Source organism: Pituophis catenifer, unplaced genomic scaffold (genome assembly GCF_029215685.1).
Source record: "Pituophis catenifer annectens isolate HBS135680 unplaced genomic scaffold, rPitCat1.0.hap2 SCAF_1, whole genome shotgun sequence".
Lineage (NCBI taxonomy): Eukaryota > Metazoa > Chordata > Lepidosauria > Squamata > Colubridae > Pituophis > Pituophis catenifer.
In genome coordinates this window covers 125,616,690-125,640,737 of record NW_027256881.1, presented here as the reverse complement: position 1 = coordinate 125,640,737, position 24,048 = coordinate 125,616,690, and positions in this window count along the sequence as shown.

The window sequence follows — 24,048 nt, the reverse complement described above, 5'->3', positions numbered from 1 at the left end:
ATATTTAGTCTTTTGGTCTCCTAACTATTGTTTTGTTATGCTCCCAACATTTTCTCGTAGCCATTCAAAGACAGAAAGACATGTGACTTTCAAGGGGCAAATGAGCTGATAGTAACAACAAGGAGGAGGAGGAGAAATAGTGGCCAGCATCTCAATGAACAGCAGTTAAATCCACTATAGAAGATCACTGATAGGTTTTCTGAACCCCCTCTGATTCTAGGAAATTGGGAAGCTTCTTAGATGGATTCATTTAGCTCAGTGCTAGTCTAACTTACACTGCTGTGTTTACATACATGCTAATAGAGCCTGAGTGGCGCAGCAGACTAATGCTACTGTTAAAGGTAGTATTTAGCTTCCAGCTGCCTGCAATTACTGCGAGTTCAATTCTCACCAGGCTCAAGGTTGACTCAGCCTTCCATCCTTTCTAAGGTAGGTAAAATGAGGACTCGGTTTGTAGGGGCAATAAGCTGACTTTGTATAAAATATACAAAAGTAGGAAGGCTATTGCTTAATGCATTGTAAGCCGCCCTGAGTCTCCGGAGAAGGCGGCATATAAATCAAAATTAAAAAAATAAATAAATATGCCACATTTGTCCAGCTGATCCAGTTATGTTTGCATAAATGTCTAATAATAAAACTATCTCCAGTACAGGTAGTCCTCAACTTACAACAGTTCACTTAATGAACGTTCGAAGTTACAATGGCACCGAAAAAAGCGACTTCTGACCATTTTTCACAATTTTGACCATTGCAGCATCCCTATGGACACATGATTTACATTTGGATGCTTGACAACTGATTCACATTTATGACGGTTGCAGTGTCCTGGGGTCATGCGATTACCTTTTGCAATCTTCTGACGAGCCAAATCAATGGGGAAGCGAGATTCATTTAACAACCGTGTTACTAATTTAACAACTGCAGTGATTAACAAATGTGACAAGAAAAATTGCAAAATGGGGCAAAACTCACTTAACAAATTTCTCATTTAGCAACATAAATTTTGGACTCAGTTGTCATCGTACGTTGAGGATTACCTGTATTAAGAGCTGAGATAACAGACTCCAATGGAAAGAGAAGCCATCCAGCATTAGTTGCTAATAATTTGGAGATATCTTTATTCTGAAATTAACTAAGCAAATCAGATACATTTGGGTAGAAAAGAAAGTCTGATTGTTTTAATATTTGCAAAGCTGTATTTTTGAAACAAGACAGGGCATATTAAGAAATCACTGCAGTTTGGGGGAAGTTTGTAATTTCTTTCCTGTTACCATGTGTTTCGTTTTTGCTTCTTTTTACAATTGGGTTCCCTAATCAGGGTTTCAAAAACTTCAAAAATCATTAGTTGGCAATGAAGAGGTAGAATATTCTGCTATTTGGACATTTGTTCTCTATATTTGGTAACCTTGCTCTTTATAACAGTTATTCTTGTCCCTTGCTCTTGTTCTTTTTTTGCCCAACCAAAAAATTTGCCACTTATTTTTGCTGCCTGGTTGACAGTTACATCTGCAAAAGTACATACTGATGCCCTAAACACAAGGATATCTTTGAATCTTGGAAACTAAAAGTATCAAGGGTGCTATTCCAAAGGTTCTGACAGTCTCTGGAGAACCAGTAACAGAAATTTTGAGTAGTTCAGAGAACTGGCAAATATCACCTCTGGCTGGCCCCAGAGTGGGGAGGGAATGGGGATTTTACAGTATCCTTCCCCTGCCACACCCACAAAGCCACGCCCACCTAGCCACGCCCACAGAACCGGTAGTAAAAAAATGTGAATTCCACCACTGAAAAGTATATATTAAAAGATATTAAAAGACAAGGTTGTCCGTTATCCCCGTTGTTGTTCATTCTAACTTTAGAAGTCTTGTTGAATACAATACGGGACTCGAGTACTTTGAAGGGAATAGTGATAAGGCAAGAGGATTACAGAATAAGGGCATTTGCAGATGATCTGGTTGTTACCCTAACACAGCCGATGGAATCAATAATTCAGATGAAAGACATTATAGAAGAATATGGTATGGTATCAGGATTTAGACTGAACCAGAAAAAAACCAAGATGATAGTTAAAAATATGACAGCTGATCAAAAGAAAGAATTGGAAAGGAAGGCAGGCTTTGAAATAGTATCAAAGGTGAGATATCTAGGAGTTCAAGTTGCAGATTCAAATATAAAACTGTTTCAAAATAATTATGAGGTGTTGTGACGAAAGGTACAAAAGGATATGGCAACCTGGAAAAAACTGCAGCTGTCCTTACTTGGAAGAATAGCAGCAGTTAAAATGAATGTTCTACCTAGATTTTTATTCTTGTTTCAAATGATTCTGGTGCTTAAAAGTGACAAATACTTGATGGAATGGCAAAAAGGAGTAAATAAGTTTGTTTGGAATGAGAAAAAGCCAAGAGTTAAACTGAAAATCATGCAAGATGTTCGTGAAAGGGGTGGTCTTAAACTTCCAAACCTGCGATTGTATTATGAAGCTGCAGCGTTTACACAGGCAAGTGACTGGTTTGGAAGGACAAAGACTGGAATATTGAATATAGAAAGTTATGATCTTGAATTTGGTTGGCATGCATATTTATTTTATGAAAACAAGGTGGATAAAGTATTCAACAGCCATATACTTAGAAGCTCCTTGATGAGAGTATGGAAGAAGCACCGACTCAAATGGGATTATAAAATACCGTTGTGGTTGGATCTTGGTCATATTATATGGAATATAAATACAAAGTCACTCGGGGGGGGGGGTTATACAAAGAAGTACTTTTTAATGATGGGGGCAGATGGCAACTGAAGTCATTAAATACACTGTTGGAAGAAGGGATTAATTTAACGTGGTTACAGTATAATCAACTTCAACTGAGATGGAGAGAAGATCAAAAAATTGGATTAATGTTGCATGAAGAAGAATTGGTTAGACAGATAAAAGAGAAAGGCCCAATGCATATTAAGAGGGTTTATAATGTTTTGTTAGAAAGAGATTCAGAAAATGAATTGGTTAAAGATTGTATGATAAAATGGGCACAAAATTTTGGAGAACCAGTTATGATGGAAACTTGGGAAAAAAATATGGGTTCAGAATGTTAAATTTACACAGTCGCAGAATTTGAGGGAAAATTTTTATAAAATGTTTTATAGGTGGCATTTAGATCCTAAGAAACTGTCATGCATGTATCCTAATGTTCAACCGAAATGTTGGAGATGTGATTGTTTAGATGCTACATATTATCATATATGGTGGACATGCAAGAAAGCAAAGGCTTTTTGGATAAAAATTTGGGGGGTTATGCAAAATGTTTTGAAGAAAAAAATTCAATTTTTTCCTCAATTGTTTTTATTGGGTATAGTTAAGGGCTTTTAGTGGGTGAAACATAATTGATATTGTATATGGTGACAGCAGCTAGGTTATTGATTGGTCAATATTGGAAAAGGGATGATATGCCTACAATTCAAGAATGGACTTTGAAGATGGCCAGTTTTGCAGAAATGGCGAAGATATCAGCATACTTAAAAGATCGGACTCAAGAGACCTATGCATGGGAGTGGAAGAAATGGATAGATTATGTACAGAACAAATATCAAACTAGGAAGCACCAGATAGCTTTTAGCTAAATGTTGTGTAGAAATGTATAGCTTATAGGGGGCAAAATAGCTTATTGTTATGAAGAATTGTATAGTACACAGGGGGGAGAATAGAGGGGTGGTAAACTCTGATATAACAAATGCGGATGGATTTCACCTTGGGGAAGTCATGGGGGGTGGGGAGGGCTTGGGGGGTTAAGGGAGGGATGGGGAGGGGAAAAAAATGGGGGGAAAATTGATGTTTGTAAAACTTTTTCAATAATAAAAAAAAAAAAGATATGTGCCTTAATGAGCTATAAAGGCATAAGGGTTCATGAACTAAGCTGATGTAGGATGCAGCCATTCCATGCATTCAATGAAGTTTGCTACAGCTCACAAAACTGACGTATAACTTTTAATACATATTTTTTAATCTCCAAGGATGCTACCAGACGCCTCCTGATTTTTGGCTAGTGAGAAAAGGATCACTGCTGTACTGCTACCTTCTTCATTATAACAATATTTTCATGAAGCAATTAAAAAGCTGTTCATATCTAGAGACAAAAATTCAACATAGCTGAATTAAATCTCCTTCCTTTAGAAAACAAATACAGGTAGTCCTCGACTTACAACAGTTCGTTTAGTGATTGTTCAAAGTTGTTACAACGGCACTGGAAAAAGTGACTTATGACTGTTTTTCACAGTTACGACCTTTCCAGGATCCCCACAATCATGTGATTAAAATTCAGATGCTTGGCAGCTAGTTCACATTTATGACTGTTATTGTATCCCAAGATCAAGCGATCGCCTTTTGCGACCTTCTGACAAGCAAAGTCAATGGGAAAGCCAGATTCATTTAACAACCGGGTTACTAACTTTTCAACAGCAGCGATTTACTTAACAACTGAGGCAAGAAAGATCTTAAAATAGGGCAAAATTCACTTAACAAATGTCTCGCATGACAACAGAAATTTTGGGCTCAATTGTGGTCATACGTCAAGGACTACCTGTAATGAAAGGAAAGTTTGAAGAATGTTGGGAAGCCAGTCATCACCTATTGGCAATTGCTCCAGGTAACTAACTAAGCCAATATCTGATTAGAGTGGAAATTATCACTTGATAAATGATCACCAGTAACTACCCTTAATTAACTTCAGGAATAAAATGAAGTCCTCATCACTTGGCAGGACTGCAGGGATGATTGGCTCAACAAATAGTTACAGGGAGTCCTCACTTAATGACAATTTGTTTAGCAATTGTTTGTTTTGAAAAACCACACTGAAAATAGTGACATGACCGACCGTTACGCTTATAACTATTGCAATGTCCCAATGTCACATGATTTGATTTGGGTACGTAGTAACTGTTGCACATTCACAACACTTTCAGCATCCCCGGAGCACCATTTGTGGCCTTCCCAGGCAGCTTCCTACAAGCAAAGTCAATGCTCTGCCACTAAGCGTGTCAATCATGTTTCACTTAATGACTGTTTCTCTTAGCAACAGAGCTACCAGTCCCAATTAAAGCAGTAAAGCAAGGACCACTTGTACTTGGGAACAATGAGTTACTATTCCCTACTTCTCTGTTTACTCAGGGTCCTAATGCCTCACTTGACCGACTAATCCCTAGGGCAGTGATGGCTAATGTTTTCTGGACCAAGTGCCCAAAGCGTGCAAGTGAGCACGCGTGCAAGTGCGCATGCAATGTGCATGCAGCCCCCGCATGCACCCCGCACATGCCCCGCCCCCATGCACATGTTCCCCGCACACACCTTGGCCTTCAACACATGCATGTGCAGCCCCCTGCAGTACCCCCCATTCATGTGTGGCGGAGACACGAAGAGGAGTTGGCCAGCAGGAAGTGTGCACGCATGCGCGGCAAAGTTGAACTGAGGCAACGGCTCACATTCCCACAGAGAGGGCACTGTGTGCCACCTCTGGCACGCTTGCCATAGGTTTGCCATCACGGCCTTAGGGTCTAAATTCTTCTCATAGGTCAGTGTTTTAACTATTATCTGGTAAACAGCAATCCTAGAATAACATTCTGACACATAATTTTGTTTAAAAATTTTGTTGAAAATACATTTTGTGTCTGCATGAGAAAGACACAGCTTCTAACCTCTGATATTTAGCATTTAACAGCTTAAAACTTGTGTGTCTTCCAAAATTTACTGTAATAAATACAGGGAATTTACACTAATTATCATAAGCCCCAACTTTGCTCAACATCATGCCTTCTTCTTAATAGACAAACAGGAATATTTTTCCAGGGAGTGACCATGTGTTGGGTGATTTTGCTCATCTGTTTGCAAAAGCAGGATTATAGTCTTTAGTATATTTTCTAGTGCTTAATCTACTATGGCTTAAATTTTCTGATTAATGGAGCTTTCGGATTTTCTCGAAGCTACTGAATCATCCCACGTGTTTCTTTCCTGGAAAAATTTTTTTGATTCCTCTCCTACTTTTTCTTTCTTTCGGGTTTTCTCTCTTTATAACCGCTAATGATGCTCCATTGGTTTTACCACAACTTCTTGGTCTCTCTACTAGGGATGGTTGATATCAGGGGTGGGTTCTACTTACCTTTACTACCGGTTCGCAATGGGGCCATGCGCTGAAGCTTCCTGATGACGTCAGGATTGGTGGGCAGAGCCTCCCACCAGTTTTACTACCAGTTCCATAGAACCGGCCCAAACAGGGGGCAACCAACCACTGGTTGATATGCTTCAATAGCCAATAGAAATGGGCTCCATAACCATCTTAGTTCCTATTTAACTATGGATGTCTAATGCCTAATCTTTTCCATCAGCCCTTAATCACTTTTATTGCATTTTCTAAATGCCATCCATTTGATCAACATCTGTCTACTTTTATAATTTGTATAATTTATATTGTAAAAGTACACAAAGAATCAGCCAGGACTGTTTTTTGTTTAAGCTATAAACCAAGTTCGCTGTAACAGAGAACTTATAGATTTATATCCTTGCTTTATTTTTGACTTCAGAAGCTACTTATTATGTACATCTTGGGAAAGTGGGAAACTTCCCATTTTTCATCTGGTGATAAATTCAAGAAGCTGTTGGAAAACAGACAGCGATATATTGGAAAATTGTTCCAGAGCCCTTCATATATTTTTTGTTGCTGGCTATTCTAGGTGGAATTTATGGGAATTGTAGTCAAACTATCTGGAGCATGACCTTCTCTAAACACATGGATTATCTTTATCCATATCTTCCTTATATTCAGCCTATTCTCTCCTTTCTTTCTCTCTCTCTCTATCTCCCTCCCCTCCCTCCCTCTCTCTATCTGAGGCCTATATTTGAATGTATAGTGGCATAATATTACTCAATTTAATTTATACAATTTATATTAATATACTGTAGATGATTTATTTAAATCATATACCACTATTTATAACAATAAATTAATTAAATAAAATCTAAGCCATTCAATAACCAAAGTACTCTGGGTGATTTATGATGCACATACCAAAAAAGAAAAAAAGAATAATACAATTTGAATTAAAGCATGTCAACAAATCAAATTAAAAAAAAACCAAAATAAACAGTCCGTATAAGCTAAGCAGCAGCAATTCATTTAAAATAATATGAATTAAAATGTGGTTAAAATACAATGAAATAGCATGGGAAAACAAAAAAGGTTTTACTTGGTGCCAGAATGGTGCTATTGTCAGTGCCAGTCAAGCTTCTCTAGGAAGAACTATCCAAAAATGGGGTGACATCATCAAAAAGGCTCTCTCCTTTGCAGAGACCCACCTTCCCTCCTTTGGTGAGGAGCTGGCAGAGGGCCTTATTAGAAGATTTATGGGACAAGGTGCTCCTTCGGGTAACATGGTCCTAAGGCCTTGAGGACTTTAAAGGTCAAAAGCAGCCCTTTGAATTGGGCCTAGAAATGGATATCAGCTTTGAGGCTGGTGGTCCTAGCACACCAGCCTACCCCAACAAGAGCAGACTACCTGCTCTTGTTTTGAACTAACTGAAGCTGTCTGGGAAACAGTTATCCATAGCTGGTTGGGGAATTCTGGGAGTTGAAGTCCTCAGGTCTTAAAGTTGCCAAAGTTGGACACCCCTTGCCTAGGCTTCAGCAGACTGCCTTCATTTCCATTCAAGTGCAGCCCATTTCCCTCACACAAATGCACTTATCCCAAAACTCCCTCACCTTTTGGGTCAACCAACTCATTCACATATTCGACTCCTCAGCTCAGTCTGTCTAGCCACTCCTGCCTTGAAACATTTCTGAGAATGACCGTCCCAAGCGTCTGTCTGCCACTGAACTTGATTTATTCCTATTCCTTCTTTGGATTAGCCTGATATGCAGGTATAGAAACATCCCAAATATCTGAAACCGTTTTGAATACCAATTGCTGTGGGGTACGTGCCAACATTTGGAACTGTTAGGGGCTGAAGAAGAATCCCATCAGTCACTGGAAGAAAATGCATCCTGCAAAGGGGAGCTCTGAGGAAGGAATCAATCATGGTGACTAGAGATTTCAAACATACAATTTTAGACACATTTATTTTTCTCCTAACACCTCTGCATCATGTGTTATTTTTAATGCACCCATCCTCACGTTGAGGCAGTATTTCAATGACAAAGGCTTAGAAAGATATGCAGGTCAATCCACCAAGAACCACACTGAGCCAAACCAAAGACCTATTTAGCCTTGTATATTGTTGGAATAAGTTATGTATGCACCAATTTCATATGCATATTGTGTATTTCTGTGTGTGTATTGTGTATTTCTGTGTGTGTGTATTTCTTTATGAGCAATTTGCTGTGGTTCCTCTTTGCTGTGGTTCCTCTGCAACTCTTAAGGGATGGAAGTTTTATTTTTCCACCAACCTGTTCCTGCTGATTATTCATATTACATTACGGGTAATCCTCAATTTACAGCCATTTGTTTAGTGAAGTTGTTGATGTTTGAAGTTACAATGCCACTGAAAAAGTGACTGATGACCACTTTTCATGCTCACAACCATTTCAGCAGCCCCATATCATTGGTCAAACGTCAGATGTTTGGCATCTGGCCTGTATTTATGACAGTTCCATGTGTTCACCTTTTGTGACAAGCAAAGTTACTGGGAAAGGCAGATTCACTTAACAACCATGTTACTAACTTAACTGCAGTGATTCATTTAACTGTGGCAAGACAAGTCATAAAATGGGGCAAAACTCACTTAACAACTGCCTTGTTTACCAACAGAAAATTTGGGCTCAATTGTAATTATAAGTCAAGAACTACCTGTAAAGAGGTCATACTCTGAAAGGTTTCAAGCATATTTCCTGCCCTTCCTCTTAGTTTCTTCTCTTTTTCTGCTGCAAATGCAGAATCCGTTGGTTCCAATAAGAGTCGGAGCCTTTGCTCAACTCATATAACAAAGCTATTATATTTCCTTTCTAGCAATGCGTCTGTAATGATTTCATACCATGAAGGATACCTCGTTTCCCTTTGTGGGGATGGATTGTTTCCTTATCGGTTGTAAAGCAATTCTTTATTCAGGATCTTCTGCTAGGGTAGGGGTGCTGTGTCCCTGATAAAGGATATTTATGTGGCTCTTACTCTTGCCTTGTCTACATCAGAGGCCAGTGTTTCGCTGTAATCTGCTAGCTTTGGAACTAATACACAGTCCTTTGAACTTTATCTCTCCAGTTGTTGGTCCTTTGGGAGTGAGTTTTCCATCACATTTCTGCCATCATGAATAGTAGACACCTAGATTCCCAAAGGAAGCCCAGAAGGAGGACATGTGTTCAACAAAAACGTTTTGCCATTGTGGTGCCCTGGCAAATCCTACATTCTCATTATTCATCAAGTAATGTTTTTCTGCTGCCAAGCAACAAGACTTCTCTTAGAAACTCACTAGGCAGCATCTAGCCTGAAAATATGCAAAATATGTGTCTTTGAGCATGGGCAGAGGGTTTAACTCAGGAATCTATGACTTGCCTGTCTGTCAAGAGAGGATGATGCTTACAAAGCTGATAAAAGTTTCTGATTAATTGGTATGTATAATGGCTTTTCTTACAGTCAAGAGAGTTTCTATCACCAGAAATTTACAAAATTATTGGGTTACTACCATTTTCCAGATCAGCCAGTCTACCATCCTTCCAGGAACTCGGAGGCTATTAGTTAAGGCACCATTATTAGAACATCAGCTTCAGATCATCATTAAGTGATGTCATCAGGTAATCTAGCCAATGCAGTGCATAGTCATAATAAGAACTTCACTGACACGTTTATTGGCTCCTAATAATATTACAATTCCTAAGTTTTGCCACCATTTTCTGACAGTTGCCATATCATGACAGCAGAATGATCAGATCTGACCTTTAGAATGAACCTAAAATTGCAGGACAATTCCAGAATACATACACAACACATACATATGTGTACACATACACAAGAAAATGTACCTTCTAACAGGAAAGATTCACAATAGAATCAAGGCAAAAATAAGCAAAATTTATCAAGAGACACAAATGGTTGCCAGCCATCATGGTCAGCCCATATAAATTAGCCAGTAAGAGAGAAACATGTTTCTATGAAGCTTCAGTGAACTGCTGTGTAGGATTATTGAATAGCTTAGTATTTGGGTCGCAATCAAAGAAACATTGTGGGTATGTATACCAACAAATGAGTCAGTCATCTTTGAGTGATCCATCAAATTTCACAGCCCACATGCATTCTGCTTCCATTAATAAAAGATGACTGCATTTACCATATCACCTAGAAATGAATGAATGCAAAGCAGCGCAATAATTTAAGGCTGGCTTTTTTTGCTTTGGCTTTTTTTTTAAAACTAGCACTTCTGAGAAAGCTAAATAAAATCCGCCTAAAAGCAGGTCAAAGGTCCCCTCCTGGGCCCAGCCCACCACTTGGTGCCTTGCCATGCTCAATTACCCACTCAAGTACTTATTCCTTTGAGGCTGTCGTAGAATTGCTCATAGTGAATTATCGCCATCCTTCTGCTGGATCAGGAAAGTGGGTTGACCTGTTCCAGTCACCTCACATAGAAACCTGTATTAACAGGCTCCTTGTACAACATTTTAGAAATGTAAACAGCAAACCCGGGAGATGACAGAAGAGAAAGCAATACAGTAACGTGGAGGGCACTGTGTGAGTTACATTATGAACTCGCTTCAATTTGTGCAAATAGCTAGAGATGGGCGATCAGCCTCTGATTTGCTCCAAAAGAGGTCAAAGCTTTTAGGGTTTCCCAGCTGAACAATTGAGAACGCTTGCAAGGGCTTTACATATATTGGAACACTTCTTTAAAAACCCTTTTATTGCCTCATCACCACCTTAGGGGAACCAGAAACCTACTTTTGGGTAGACTGAGGCAAAAGCAAATGCTCCCTAGCTCGAGGAGGTATTCTCTTCCACTGAGGAATGGAGACAGTATTTGCACAATCACACTATACAAAGGTAGATGTTCCTTGGAAAATGCAGGAATTATAATCACAGACCCTGGTGGAAAAATATATTCTACCGGATACTGGAAGGGCTTGTTTCTGTGTTTATCCCTCTGACCTGTTTCCTCTGATGAGTCCTGAAGAGATTCAGGTATGTCTTCAGAATCAGGATTAGCAGGAGACCTTAGAATCTCAGTTCGCTGTCAAGGTATTGCTGGAAGCTACCATTTCCAGGGAGCAGCTGGAGATGATAAATTGCTGGAATCCATTCTTGCTCAGGGTCCAAGAGGGTGGAGGCTATTGAGGATGCTGGAACAAAGATGTAGTGAGAGCCTAAAATTAAAGGTTGGCAGGATAAGAGCTTCTCTGTCAGGGTAATTAGTCAATATTTAGGGGGACATAAAATATGTTGAAGATTTATATCAGCTGTGTAACTTACACCACTATTGTTTGTAACTTAGTTTCCTCTGTCTCTGAATAGCCCTCATATATCCAAAACCATGGTACCATGATGTACCTCTTCAGGAACATCTCTTCTCAACTATTCCTAGAGGGCTACACAGGAATCTGAGAATGACCCAATTTGACCAATTTTGAATACTATGCTTTCTGTTCTAGTCCTGCTACTCCAAACTATTAAAGTTACTTCAAATTACTAAACTGAAATAAAGCAACAGCAGTTATAATAAGGAATTTCTGAAAGATTAATAAGCATGTGAACTTTCTTTTTTTCCCTCAAAGTTTATTGGGTTTTTATTTTTAAATATATATCAACATCAATACATGAACTCTGTGGCCTCTGGGTATGGTTCATATTAATACAAATAACAACAGTCAATTATTATGTTAATCAAACTTATATAATCCTAATATTAATGTACTCAATTATTTTAAAGTAGTTATTCAATATTTCAGTGTTCCATTCTAATGTCAATGATCTTCTTGAACATACATAGTAATACCATATTTCAACCTCTCAACTTTCCATCTAATTATTACTTATTTTCAATTTATATAAAAATTATAACTACTAATATTCCCCCTAATTCTTATTTCTACCTCTATTCTGGCTTTTAGTGAAGTCACTCTTACTAATCCTAATGTTAAAACACATATTTATGTTAATACATAGTCCTTCATATAAAGGTGTATATTCTTATTTCAACCTCTATTTCTAGTTTTTAATCAGGCCATCATTATATTACAAAAAAGAAGGAAAATAGCTCTATCCATAATCCCTAGCCCATTTTAATACTTCAATTCTTATTTGTTTTTTGGCTTTCCTCCCATACTCCTTTCTGAGAACTTTGTCTCTGTCAACATCTGTATCTTCATTATTCCATCTAAATATTTCTCCTATCTCTATCCTCCTAAGCTGCCATATCTCCAGAGTATCCATTCATACTCCTATCTCCCTTTCAAAAACATCTTCCAGATTATCCAATTCCAATTCCATTTTTATATCTCTCAAAAAGTTTTTCTCATCCTCTTGTTTTATTTGGTGATTTGTCTGTCCTATCTTTTCCTCCATATTCTCCACTGCCTCCTCTCTTTTCTGGACTCTTTGATCTTCATTTATTGCCAGTTGTATCATATTTTCTACTTTGTCACTTATGCCTTGGATTAAGTCTTTTATCTCTCTTCAGTTCTTTATCGTGGTATCCCTGATGCTTCGAAACATCCACACCATTTCTCTTGAAATCTCACTCATTTCCCCCTGAAAAGGCATCTTGTTTTAGTTTAATAAGTCCGCTTTTAGTCAGGGCCACAAACAATATATTTAGTTCCAGTTTTGCTCATCAAAGAGTTCAATAATCATAGCTTTTTACATCTCAGGGTTATTAATCAAATCCATTTAAATAGTCCAGACAGTTTCCACACAACAAAAGTCACTTTACTTTACTTAAAAATCTTCCTTATCACAATAGTAAAGTAATTAATTATAGGACAATTAGTATTACCACAATCCTTCAAAAAGATGTTGCTTATTTCTTCTGTCAAAATTTTCCTAGATTTGTAGTGGTGTAGTATATCCCATTCATCAGTAGATAGCAGCATCAATAGAGATTTCAGCATTGTTTCAAACGTGATAAATTAAAATCCAAATTTAATTCAGTTTATAGAGACAAAATTAAATACTCAAATCAATTCAGGTACATAATTCCAGAATATTATAATGCCTTTCCATAACAACGCCTACCCAATTTAGAATCCAATTTTCTTTGATTAAAAGATATTTAGCTTTTCTCCCCTCAGTTTCTTTCATTCTGGTTTAGGACTTTTCTCTCTATGATTATTCGCCGCTTTAAAAAAGGTAATTCTAAGAGTCTCTTTTCTTTTCTTTTCTGGATTTTCTTCTTCTTTCTTTTAAGTTTAGGGACTAAATGCAAAAAATAGGAATCTTCTCATCCAGCTCCAATCACTGTTCACTAACTCCACTCCAGCACTAGTTTTAGGTGTTCCTCGGCTGCCTCAGCTTTGTGGTAGCCATGTATAGGCTGTCTCTTCTCCTCATCATGGCTGAGAGGGGTCAGGCAGGACAGTTGCAACTCTCCGTGAGCACGCAGAGCAGCCTTCTTTGCTTTGCCTCCCCTACAAGGAGGCTTTGGCTCCTCTTGGAGCCCACCAACAGGGAAGATTCGGCATGGGGGAGCGGAGACCCGCTCCTTGTGTCCGATCTTACTGTAACATCAACCAGAAGTCCACACGACATCAACCGGAAATCTTGTAAGCATGTGAACTTTCAAAGGGCATGGTTTGAGCATTCCTCTCGGCTTGTCGTTCGTTCAGAACTGCGATAGGAAATAATCACCAGTAACACACAATTCCCTTCAATCTCTCAGAGCTCTAAATCCACCAGAATCACTGTCTTAGGGTCTCTTCATGAGGAGTAGCTGTCTGGAGCACTTGTGGGCAATCTCAAGTCCTCTCCTGTCCAGAGGACTTTATTAAATAGTCCTTTATTTAAGGTCTAATCTACATGCTAGTCCTTCATTCCACTGTGGTCATCAGTTCACACTGTCCCTCTCATGTACCTCCTGGCACACTTTCTCCAACCTCATCTATGCTCTCATGCACTCCCTCACACTGTCCCTCCCTTGCACCAACATGCACCCTTGCACCCTCTCTCCATGCCACACAGTGCTGTCCCTCATGTGCATCCTTCCCTGCAGCTCACACACACTCTCGTTTCCCCCCCCCCCACCAACTCAGTAGCACCCACTTGCTTGCCTGAGAACCTGGGACTTGTAATTTTCTGTCAGCTTCTGCAATAACTTTAGCTATGGAAAGTCAGCAGGAAGTTACCTCACCTAACAATTGTGGAATTCAATTAAGGACAGCAACCAATAGTGCAGGGATTGCCTTCGCTAAGCAATGTGGCAACCCTTTATGACTGCAGCTTAACAATGGAAATTCCAGTCCCAATTGCCATTATCCTCCCAATTGAGGATTACTTACAGTGCTGTTGATCCAGAGTCATCTGATTACCTGTTCCTGATCTGACTGACCATGGTTTTCCAAAAATAAAGCTCAAACTATGGGGGCATCTTTCAATCCTGTTCTTGCTCTTAAAAGCATCTCATAGCAGCTGGAACCAAATAGGATTGTGCCACAAAGGGACAGTGTTCATTACGTAGTGCTAAAGCTGCTCCTGTTTGCTCCCAAGATTGTAATTTGCACTAAAGAGAAGTTGAAGTGGCAAATGGAAAAATTAGAGAGCAATCAAGAACATACGTGTTGATAATCACATACATCCCAACAGTATAATTCTTTGCTGCTGCTACTCAGAAAGAAAGTCCAAAAATTACTACTAAGGGAACAATATATTGCTTTCTGATTCACTTTTCTAAGTAATACATTATCCCTTTATATTAGCACCAATATCTTTATGAACTTACAGACAGAACACCATCACTAGCTTGAAAAAGGCAGAGGACTCCCAAACAGGAGTTTCAAAGAAATAATAGACATTGCCTAAATTGTCCTAGTATCTGAGATGCTTTTAACAAGCTATTACAGATGATTAATCCATGACCTTTACAATAAATTAATCTATGGCCTTTATTTTTATACATTCATGAAGAAAACCCAAAATTAAAAAGTCCTCAATCAAACAGATTGCTAGTTAAAACTTTTTGCTATTCGAATAATGGGAACATCTCTTTGTACAATTCACATTTTTAACATTTATAAGGGAAAATCATCATTGTATTTTTGCCAGTCACTCTCTCTCATTCCAACCCACCTCACAAGGTGGTTGTTGTGGGAAAAAGAGAAGGAGAAAATATTATTTATGTTCACAACTTTGAGTTACTCTGAAAGTAATAAAGGCAGGATAAAAAGCTAATAAAATTGTGTGGAATATGGTAAGGCTGGAATCCTGTAATATGGTGTGGCCTAGAATGCCATGAGTTTTTATAGAGTTTATGTTGTTGCTGATTTTTATTCTGATTGTTTGGGGGTCTTTGTGATTTTTATGATTTTGTGTGCTGCCCAGAGCTGTGGTTACAACATTGACCATTATACAAATCTTTAAAAAGAAATACAAATTTCACTCTACTCCTGCTAGCATATTTCTATGATGAGCATTTAGAATTCTTGAAATGTTTTTTTTAAATTTAGGCAAAACAATTTTGCCCTCAAATGTTATATTCAACTTTTGATGTATATGAGGTAGATAATGGAGAGGCTTGCTTTGGTAATCATTTTCTTCCAACATTTTTAGAACAAGTTTATATAAAATGAGTCAATTGGTTGGGTTAGGTGTTGTTACAGTGGAATTGACTGTGTGGAGTTAATTTAACCCAGTGTTTCTCAACCTCAGGAATTCTAAAATGTGTGGATTTCGACTCCCAAAATTCCCCAGTCAGCATACTGCCTGGAGAATTCTGGGAATTGAAGTCCACACATCTTAGAGTTGCAAAAGATGAGAAATGCTGGTAACCTATGACTGATGAGGAGTATCCTGGATTAAATTGAACCCCCTAGTCTAGTGATAGTAGATGTGTAGACTAAATTTAAGTCTATTCTGGTTTTTATAGCATCTCAACCACACTTACTGACACAGTTAAGAGGGTTGCAGAAATAAGGCCTGTAAGGGAAGCAATATAAAATAAAGTTCCTTTCCTTACCATAACATTTGTGCTCCCAAACCTCTCACAGAGCTGACAATATGCAGGGAATATGCAGTCAGCAAGTGGTCACTCTTCATCTCATCAGTACAAAAGTGCAAAAAATGACATCCAGTCAATGTCTACCTACTGAGCCCCTCCTGATCCAAGAGCAACTAAAATCTCTAGACTTTCCCTCAGTGGTGAAATCCAATTTTTTTTACTACCGGTTCTGTGGGCATGGTGTGGTTTAGTGGGTGTGGCTTGATGGGCGTGGCAGGGGAAGGATACTGCAAAATCTCCATTTCACCCCACTCCAGGGGAAGGATACTGCAAAATCCCCATTCCCTCAAAATTTCCACCACTGGTTCTCCGAACTGCTCAAAATTTTCACTACCAGTTCTCTAGAACCTGTCAGAACTTGATGAATTTTACCCCTGCTTTCCCTTCTACACGCATGAGAAATAAAGGGCTAGTTTCCAGCCTTCCCCCCGCCCCCTCACTCCCTCAGGGTTTTCAGTTCATTTTGTATGCATTTGTTTGGTGTTTTGCTGAAGGAAAAGGGAAAATAGAAATCTGATCAATTGCTCCAAATGTAAGCAGACTACAAAGACCCTGCTGTTCCTCCTGCATTGACAAATCTCTTGCAAGCTGTGCTGCTGAATGGATTGCAGAATGGCTGACATGCTACCAGCCACTTTTCCCAATAGCTGTAACCACGGTTGCATGTTTCAGCAGTAACTGGAGTGGGAAAAGAAGATGTACCGTAAAAATAATGTCTACCACAGGCATTAGGAACCGAGGGTGAGCCGAGCAGAGAAATCCATCTTTGTTCTGGTCTTTTTCTCATTAGCTTTCCTATTCTGCTCTTTCCTTGCCTTCTTCCTTCGGTTGCCCAGCAAATTTTCCCACTGCTTGCGCTGCCAAGAGACTCTCACAAAAGGACAGTGAAGTATGTCCAGTCTAACAAAGAGAAAGACAAGGAATGACATGATAGCAGTGTTCCAATATTTAGGGGGCTACCACAAAGAGGGGTCAACCTGTTCTCCAAAGCACCAGAGGGCAGAAGAAGCAATGGATGGAAACTAATCAAGGAGAGAAGCAATCTAGAACTAAGGAAAAATTTCCTGACAATTAGAACAATGGAATGTCTTGCCTTCAAAAGTTGTGGGTGCTCAGTTACTGCAGGTTTTGAAGAAGAGATTGTTTGAAATGATATAGGATCGCCTGCTTAAGCAGGGGGTTGCACTAGAAGACCTTCAAGGTTCCTTCCAACACTATTACTCTGTTTTTCTGGGGTCAGATTTGGCTCTCATCCTTGGCCATTTCCTTCCCTTCTTTGGGCATTTCAAATCTGTCACCAAGCCCACCATTGCCTCCCTATTGTTCCCACCTGGACAGTGCCTTGGGGGCCATGTTTGGCACTAAAAACCTTATTATAAAGGGCCACTCTTGCCAGAAGAATTGCTGGGTTGGATTGATGTAAATGGTGAGGTTTCTGCCATTGCCAGCCAGCCTAGAATATTGCCTGTCATCTAGGCCAGGGGTTCCCAATCTTGGCAACTTTAAGACATGCACTTCAACTCCCAGAATTCCCCAGCCAGCGATCTAGGCCTAGGCTATGTGTCTGCAGGGCTACATAGCATCGTGGTCTTACTGAATAGTATATAAAGCACCTACAAAGTTTGTTGTAGGCTGCAGAAAATTTTTTTTATTAGCTGCTGCAAGTTTGAGCTCACTATCCTACAACATATTGTTGTAGGCTCAGGTGATGACTTGTATTCATGAGCTTAAGAACCATGGTTTATGACTTAGCAGACTCTAGCAAATTTTGACTTACCCAGTAACAAGGATGCTCATAACTATATAAAGTAGTTTAAACTTTTCAGAATAGGCTTTGATTATCTTCTCCCTCGACTTTCGTTAAGACCAGTTTTTAAAAGTGAACTTTTCACGTAATCCCCTGTTCCACTCCTTTTGATCCATTTAGCATTTATTTTTTTCAACTGCAACAACATGGATTGAAAAACAATGTGTAATTTCACCCAGCCCACTCCTTATTGTATAACAATAGACATTGGTGCTTGTGTGTCGATCAATATTGGAAGAATTTGTCATAAATAAAATATCGATCCTTTAGCCATGCAACCCTGAAATTAAATACTTCATTTTAGGCAACAGCCTAATCAGGTGAAAATCTAAGGCCATGATAATTGGGTTTTGACATTAAACAACATGAAACAGCTCTTCCCCCTGTTTAACAAATTGCTAGTCATTGCACTCTAAATGCAAATTAAGCAACATGGAACTTTGCCACTCTTTGTTTCATGGTCTGTGTCAGCAAAGACAAGGCACCCCACTCCACCTATAACCACTGCTGGACAAATACTGATTAGCAACTTGGCCCTACTGGATCACATTTTGGATTCACGAAGCAGAACAACTAGCGTACAGCCAGCAGGCTCACAAATACTGAGGTGAAAGCATTGGTTGAATACTCCAATAGTACCACTTAATTTCCTCTCTCTGTCCTTTATAAATATATGATATACATTCAAATCCCATATTTAGAGGCTAAACCTGCTGTTACTGTACTTGAAATTGGCTTGTTGGACAAGCTTCATCCAACCCCTTTCACAGTGGTGGGATTCAAATAATTTAACAACCGTTTTGGCCAGGGTCAGTTTGGCTGTCGTGGGAGGCATGGCCCATCCCCATCCTCAAGCTCCACCGCACATGCGAGACGAGCATCCTCTGACAGCCAACCTGAACCTGCGCGAACTGGTTGTTAAATTTTGCCAAAAGGCTGTTTCCGAGGGTGCTTGTCTGCACATTGGTCTTGTGGCTATTTCAGCCTTCTGGACGTGGCTCCTTTAAAGGCGAGGTTTCTGAGGAACAAGTAGGGGGGGTTACCATAGAGACAAGGAGTTGATGCTCTGGAGAGCTCGCGCGGGAAGGTGAAAAATTGGGGAGAAGTGGAAGGAGGGAGGAATTCTCCCCCTCCCAGTGGAGCTGCTTGCAGGGGGTGTTGGTCAGTCTGCGGGCAAAAGTGAGAAGGGCGACAAATTAAGTTGGCAGCATGATCAAAGCTGGGCCCAATGTAGGGGAGACTGAAGGGTTAGTTTGGCCAGGCAAATTATTACCACCCTTCAGCTATCAAAGTAGATCCTGGGCCAGTGGTGAAATTCAATTTTTTTTACTACTGGTTCTGTGGGCATGGTGTGGTGTGGCTTGGTGGGTGTGGCTTGGTGGGCATGGCAGGGGAAGGATACTGCAAAATTCCCATTCCCTCCCTACTCCTGGGGGAAGGATATTGCAAAATCTCCATTCCCATCACATTCTGGGGCCAGCCAGAGGTGATATTTGCCAGTTCTCCAAACTACTCAAAATTTCCGCTACCGGTTCTCCAGAACCTGTCAGAACCTGCTGAATTTCACCCCTGTCCTGGGCACTGTGCTGCACTGGAGAAACAGACAACAGAGCAGCCAGCATGAAGGGAAGAGGAGGAGCAGAGAGAAGAAAGAGGGAAAGCAGTCTTCTCCTTTCCTCGCATCGGCCACTCTATTGCCTGTTTCTCCATTGCAGTGTAGCACAGCACCCAGGATCCATTCTGATAGCAAGGGTGGGTAATTTAACAACTGGTTCACATGAACTGGTGCAAATTGGCTGAATCTCACCACTGCCCTTTCATGAAACAGAGAAGAATCCAAGGGGAACTGTAGAGCTATATAGAGCCTAGCCCCATATCTTGTAATGTAGCCCTCATAATTTCCTACATAATAGAGATCGGTGTGTAGGAATTTTAACATGTACCAGTATCAGTGCTTGGATTCTTCTATATGAAGATTGAAAGAACACGCACATGAAATACAAATGTGTGTGTAAAGTATCTTGTCTGCTTTATTACATAAATGTCCTTTAATTTCCCCAAAAGTAGACTCCCTGATCATTTGCATTACAAATCCACTAAATCCCAACTAGAATTAATTAGGATTAATTGTCCAACACAGATGCAAGACACCTATTTGGAGAAGTTTGCATTTTATAAACACAGCAAAAATAACTCATATGCGATAAACTATCACTCTTTGGTCCTGGTTACAAGATGCTTAGCCCAATTAAACGTCTTCATCGGCAGTGCTAACTGCAAATAAACATACTGAGAGATTAAAAATCACTATTTTGGAAATACCAAATTTCTAGCTGTTTTCCAAGGGGAAAGTACTGGCTTCATGAATGTTACTTGTCCTTCTCATTGGCCAGAAAGAGTCCATTTGTGTTTGGAAAGTATGGTCTGTGCTGTCAAGTCTTTGCAGTGATTCTGTAACAAAGAGCCTTGCTTTAAGGTATTCCAGTGGAAGGAGGAGTAGAAATGGTCAGATGGATTGCATGGATTGAGAAAATGGACAAGAGTTGATGAGGAAGGTTAAGGTTGTGGAGAAGATATCAAATACAACCATCAGAATAGGGATGAGTGGAGGGAGATATAATAGAAACCTGGGAATGGGCTGTTCCTGGAATCAGTAGATTGAATTGTTAAGATCCATTTCTGCCACCTCACCCTCACCTCCAAGGTTTGGCCATTCCCTCCTTGGTGGCTGTCTTTGGCTGCCACAATTAAATGCCAGGTCCATATGGAACAAATCCCAGGAAGTGGGCCTTCTTTGTCACTGCATGTGACCTTTGGAATAGAATTCCCACCCCACCCCACCCCCAAGATTCATATAGCCTCCACCAGTAGTGGGTTCCTCTTACCTTTGCTCCCGGTTCAGAACCTTCTGCACATGTGCATAGCATCCGTGATGAGGTCCGGGTGGGTGGGCGGAGCCTCTCACCGTCGCCACTACCAGTTTGCCCAAACCGGGGCGAACTGGTAGAAACCCACCACTGGCCTCCACTTTTAAACATTTTATAAAAACCTGGATTTCCCCCAGCTCTTGGGTTAGAATGGTTGGGTTGACCCCTTCAAAGTGGAAGCAGGAGTGGAAGGATAGTTCTGTTCTTTTGGACAATTATTTGTATATGTGTTCATGTAATTATTCCTTTATCTTTGTGAATCTACTCAAAATAATTTGGATTTGGGTAGTCTAGAAAAGTAATATAAATAAATATAGGTAGTCCTCAACTTACAACCATTTGTTTAGTGACTATTCAAAGTTACAACAGCACTGAAAAAAGTGACTTATGACCGCTTTTCACACTTACAACCGTGGCAGCATCCTCATGGTCACATGATCAAACTTCAGACACTTGGGATATATTTACGACAGTTGCAGTATCCCGGGGTCCTGTCACCTTTTGCGACCTTCTGACAAGCAAAGTCAATGGAGAAGCCAGATTCACTTTACAACTGTGTTACTTACTTAACAACTGCAGTGATCCCCTTAACAACTGTGGGAGAAAAGGTTGTAAAATGGAACACAACTCACTTGACAACTGTCTTGCTTAGCAACAGAAATTTTGAGCTCAGCTGTGGTCCTAAGTCAAGGACTTATGTAAAATGCTAGCCCCACCAATGACACCTTAAGACTATTGAGGAAACAGGACCTCTGGATTTTATATGGTACGTGTAGGTTCTATTCAATGTCTTGTAGATATTATCACCAGTGGAGTGGCACTTACAGCATTATTCACCTGTTAGGAGCATCTGAATCTAGTTTTTCCTTGTTATCAAAGAATCAATGAACAGTATAGGAATTAGCAGCACCCATTTCCTCTTCAGGAGGATATTTTGCAGAGTGGAAACTGCCCAGGTTGGTGTGTTTGCAATGACTTCAGTAACTAAGATCCTAGCCAACATTATTTGTTCAAAAAGCTGACTTCCCTAAACTTACTTTTTTTGTTGACAAAGTGCTATTAATTTTTTTTAAACAGTAATTGTTAGGCGGGCCTTCAAAACAAATATATTTAGAATTTAATCTCGGTGATATTTGGGCAAAGAGGCAAATACATATTGCTTTGAATAGAGAGTTGGATGGGTTGTAGAAATAAATGATGAGTTGTACTGCTGGCCACTTATGAATATTTTCTTCTTCATATTTATTTTATTTATTTATATTCCTCCTTTATTATTTTTGCAAATAACTCAAAATGGAGAACATATCTAGTACTTCTTCCTCCTCCTACTTTATCCACATCAACAACCCTGTGAAGTGAGCTGGGCTGAGAGAATGACTGGCCCAAAGTCACCCAGCTGGCATTCATAACTAAGATGGGACCAGAACTCACTGTCTCCCAGTTTCTAGCCTGATACCTTAACCACTAGATCAGTGATGGCGAACCTTTTCAGCACTGAGTGCCGAAAAGGGAGTGTGCATGCTCGTCTGGGCTGCAACCTGGAAGAGGAGCTGCCTGGGGCGCATGCATGTGCCAAAAATGAACTTCCGGTTTCCGGCATGCACATGTGCACTGGTCAGCTAGTCTTCCGCTTACTGGTGCACATGCATGCGTGATGATCAGCTGGCCAGCGCGCATGCTCATGCTCGGAAACGGAAAACCAATTCTTCCAGTTTCCGGCACTGCCGCATGCACGAAGGCCAGCTGATCGTCACTGGAAGAGGAATGGGCGACACCGCAGGTGCCAGACGACATGGCTTCGCGTGCCACTTCGGGTATGTGTGCCGTAGGTTCGCCATCACAGCACTAGACCAAACTGGCTCTCTATAATTCTTCAGGTGTTCTGAAGAAAAAACAAGATATAGTTTTCCACATGTTGGCCCTCACCCATCTCTTCAGGTCCCCAAACTCTTCCCATTGCAGAAGGAGGCTTGAAGAAGAGTTCTGCTTGCATTCAGTTGGGCGCAAATAGGTTGCAGATAAAGCTGCACAGCACTGGCTTTCTGGGTTGGTTGTTTTCAACTAGTATAGTGACAGGAAGGAGACAGTCATTAGTCCCCTATGCATTAACAACAGTGGTTAGAGCTCTGAAAGACATTTACACCAACGGAGCAATTAATAAAGAAACTGTGTCAGGAATTAGGGACAGCCAGCCAAATTGCCTATTAGCAGGCAGCCCTACCATTGCTTTATCATTGCTGTGTGCCCACAACTGGCTTTAAGAGACATAAGGATGTTATACTTCCCTAGTTAAACACAAGGATTTTTTCCCCCTTAGGAAACCAAATTGAAACTTGGGAACAAAAGTGTAAAAAGGAACAACTGTTGAAAACATTAATAGGTAGTTGGCGAGCATATTAATAGTTAGTACAGTTCGTATATTAACTGTGAGGGCACCTTTGGAATACTGAGTTCAAGTCCAGTCCCCACAATACAAAAAAGATGCTGAGACCTTAGAAAGAGTGCAAAGAAGAGCAACAAGGATGATAAGAGGTTGGAGGCTAAGTCATATGATGTACAGTTAAGGGAACTAAGTATGCTTAACTTAAGGAAAAAAAGACTTGAGGGGATTCATGGTAGTTATCTTCCAATACTTGAAGGACTGTCACGGGGAAGAAGGAGTTGATTTTCTATAGCAGGGGTCTCCAACCTTGGCAACTTTAAGTTGGCTGAGGAATTCTGGGAGTTGAAGTCCACAAGTCTCAAAGTTGCCAAGGTTGGAGACCCCTGTTCTATAGCACGTGAGAGTAGGAGAAGCAGCAATGGGTTGAACTTCATCAGAGGGGTAGGTAACTATGCCCACAAGTAGTGTTGCAGTAATGTTGCAGTTCAGAGCCTCCATGGTGATGATAGGCTTGTCGCAAATACTCGCTGTGTCACATATAAGCAAGCGTAAATCACAAGGTTTTTTTTATTTTTATTCCAAAGGTTTATAAGCAACCAGCAGCTCATGTAGATAATGTATTTTCTCTAATGAAAGAAGTTAATTTACCCATTTCAGCAAAACCTATCAACTTCACCAACCCTTCCTCTGTGGTGGTGCGTAATGTCCAAACTTTCCATCTTTGTGTTATACATAATTGTGCTGCTGTGATTATATACTTAATCTTCTATGG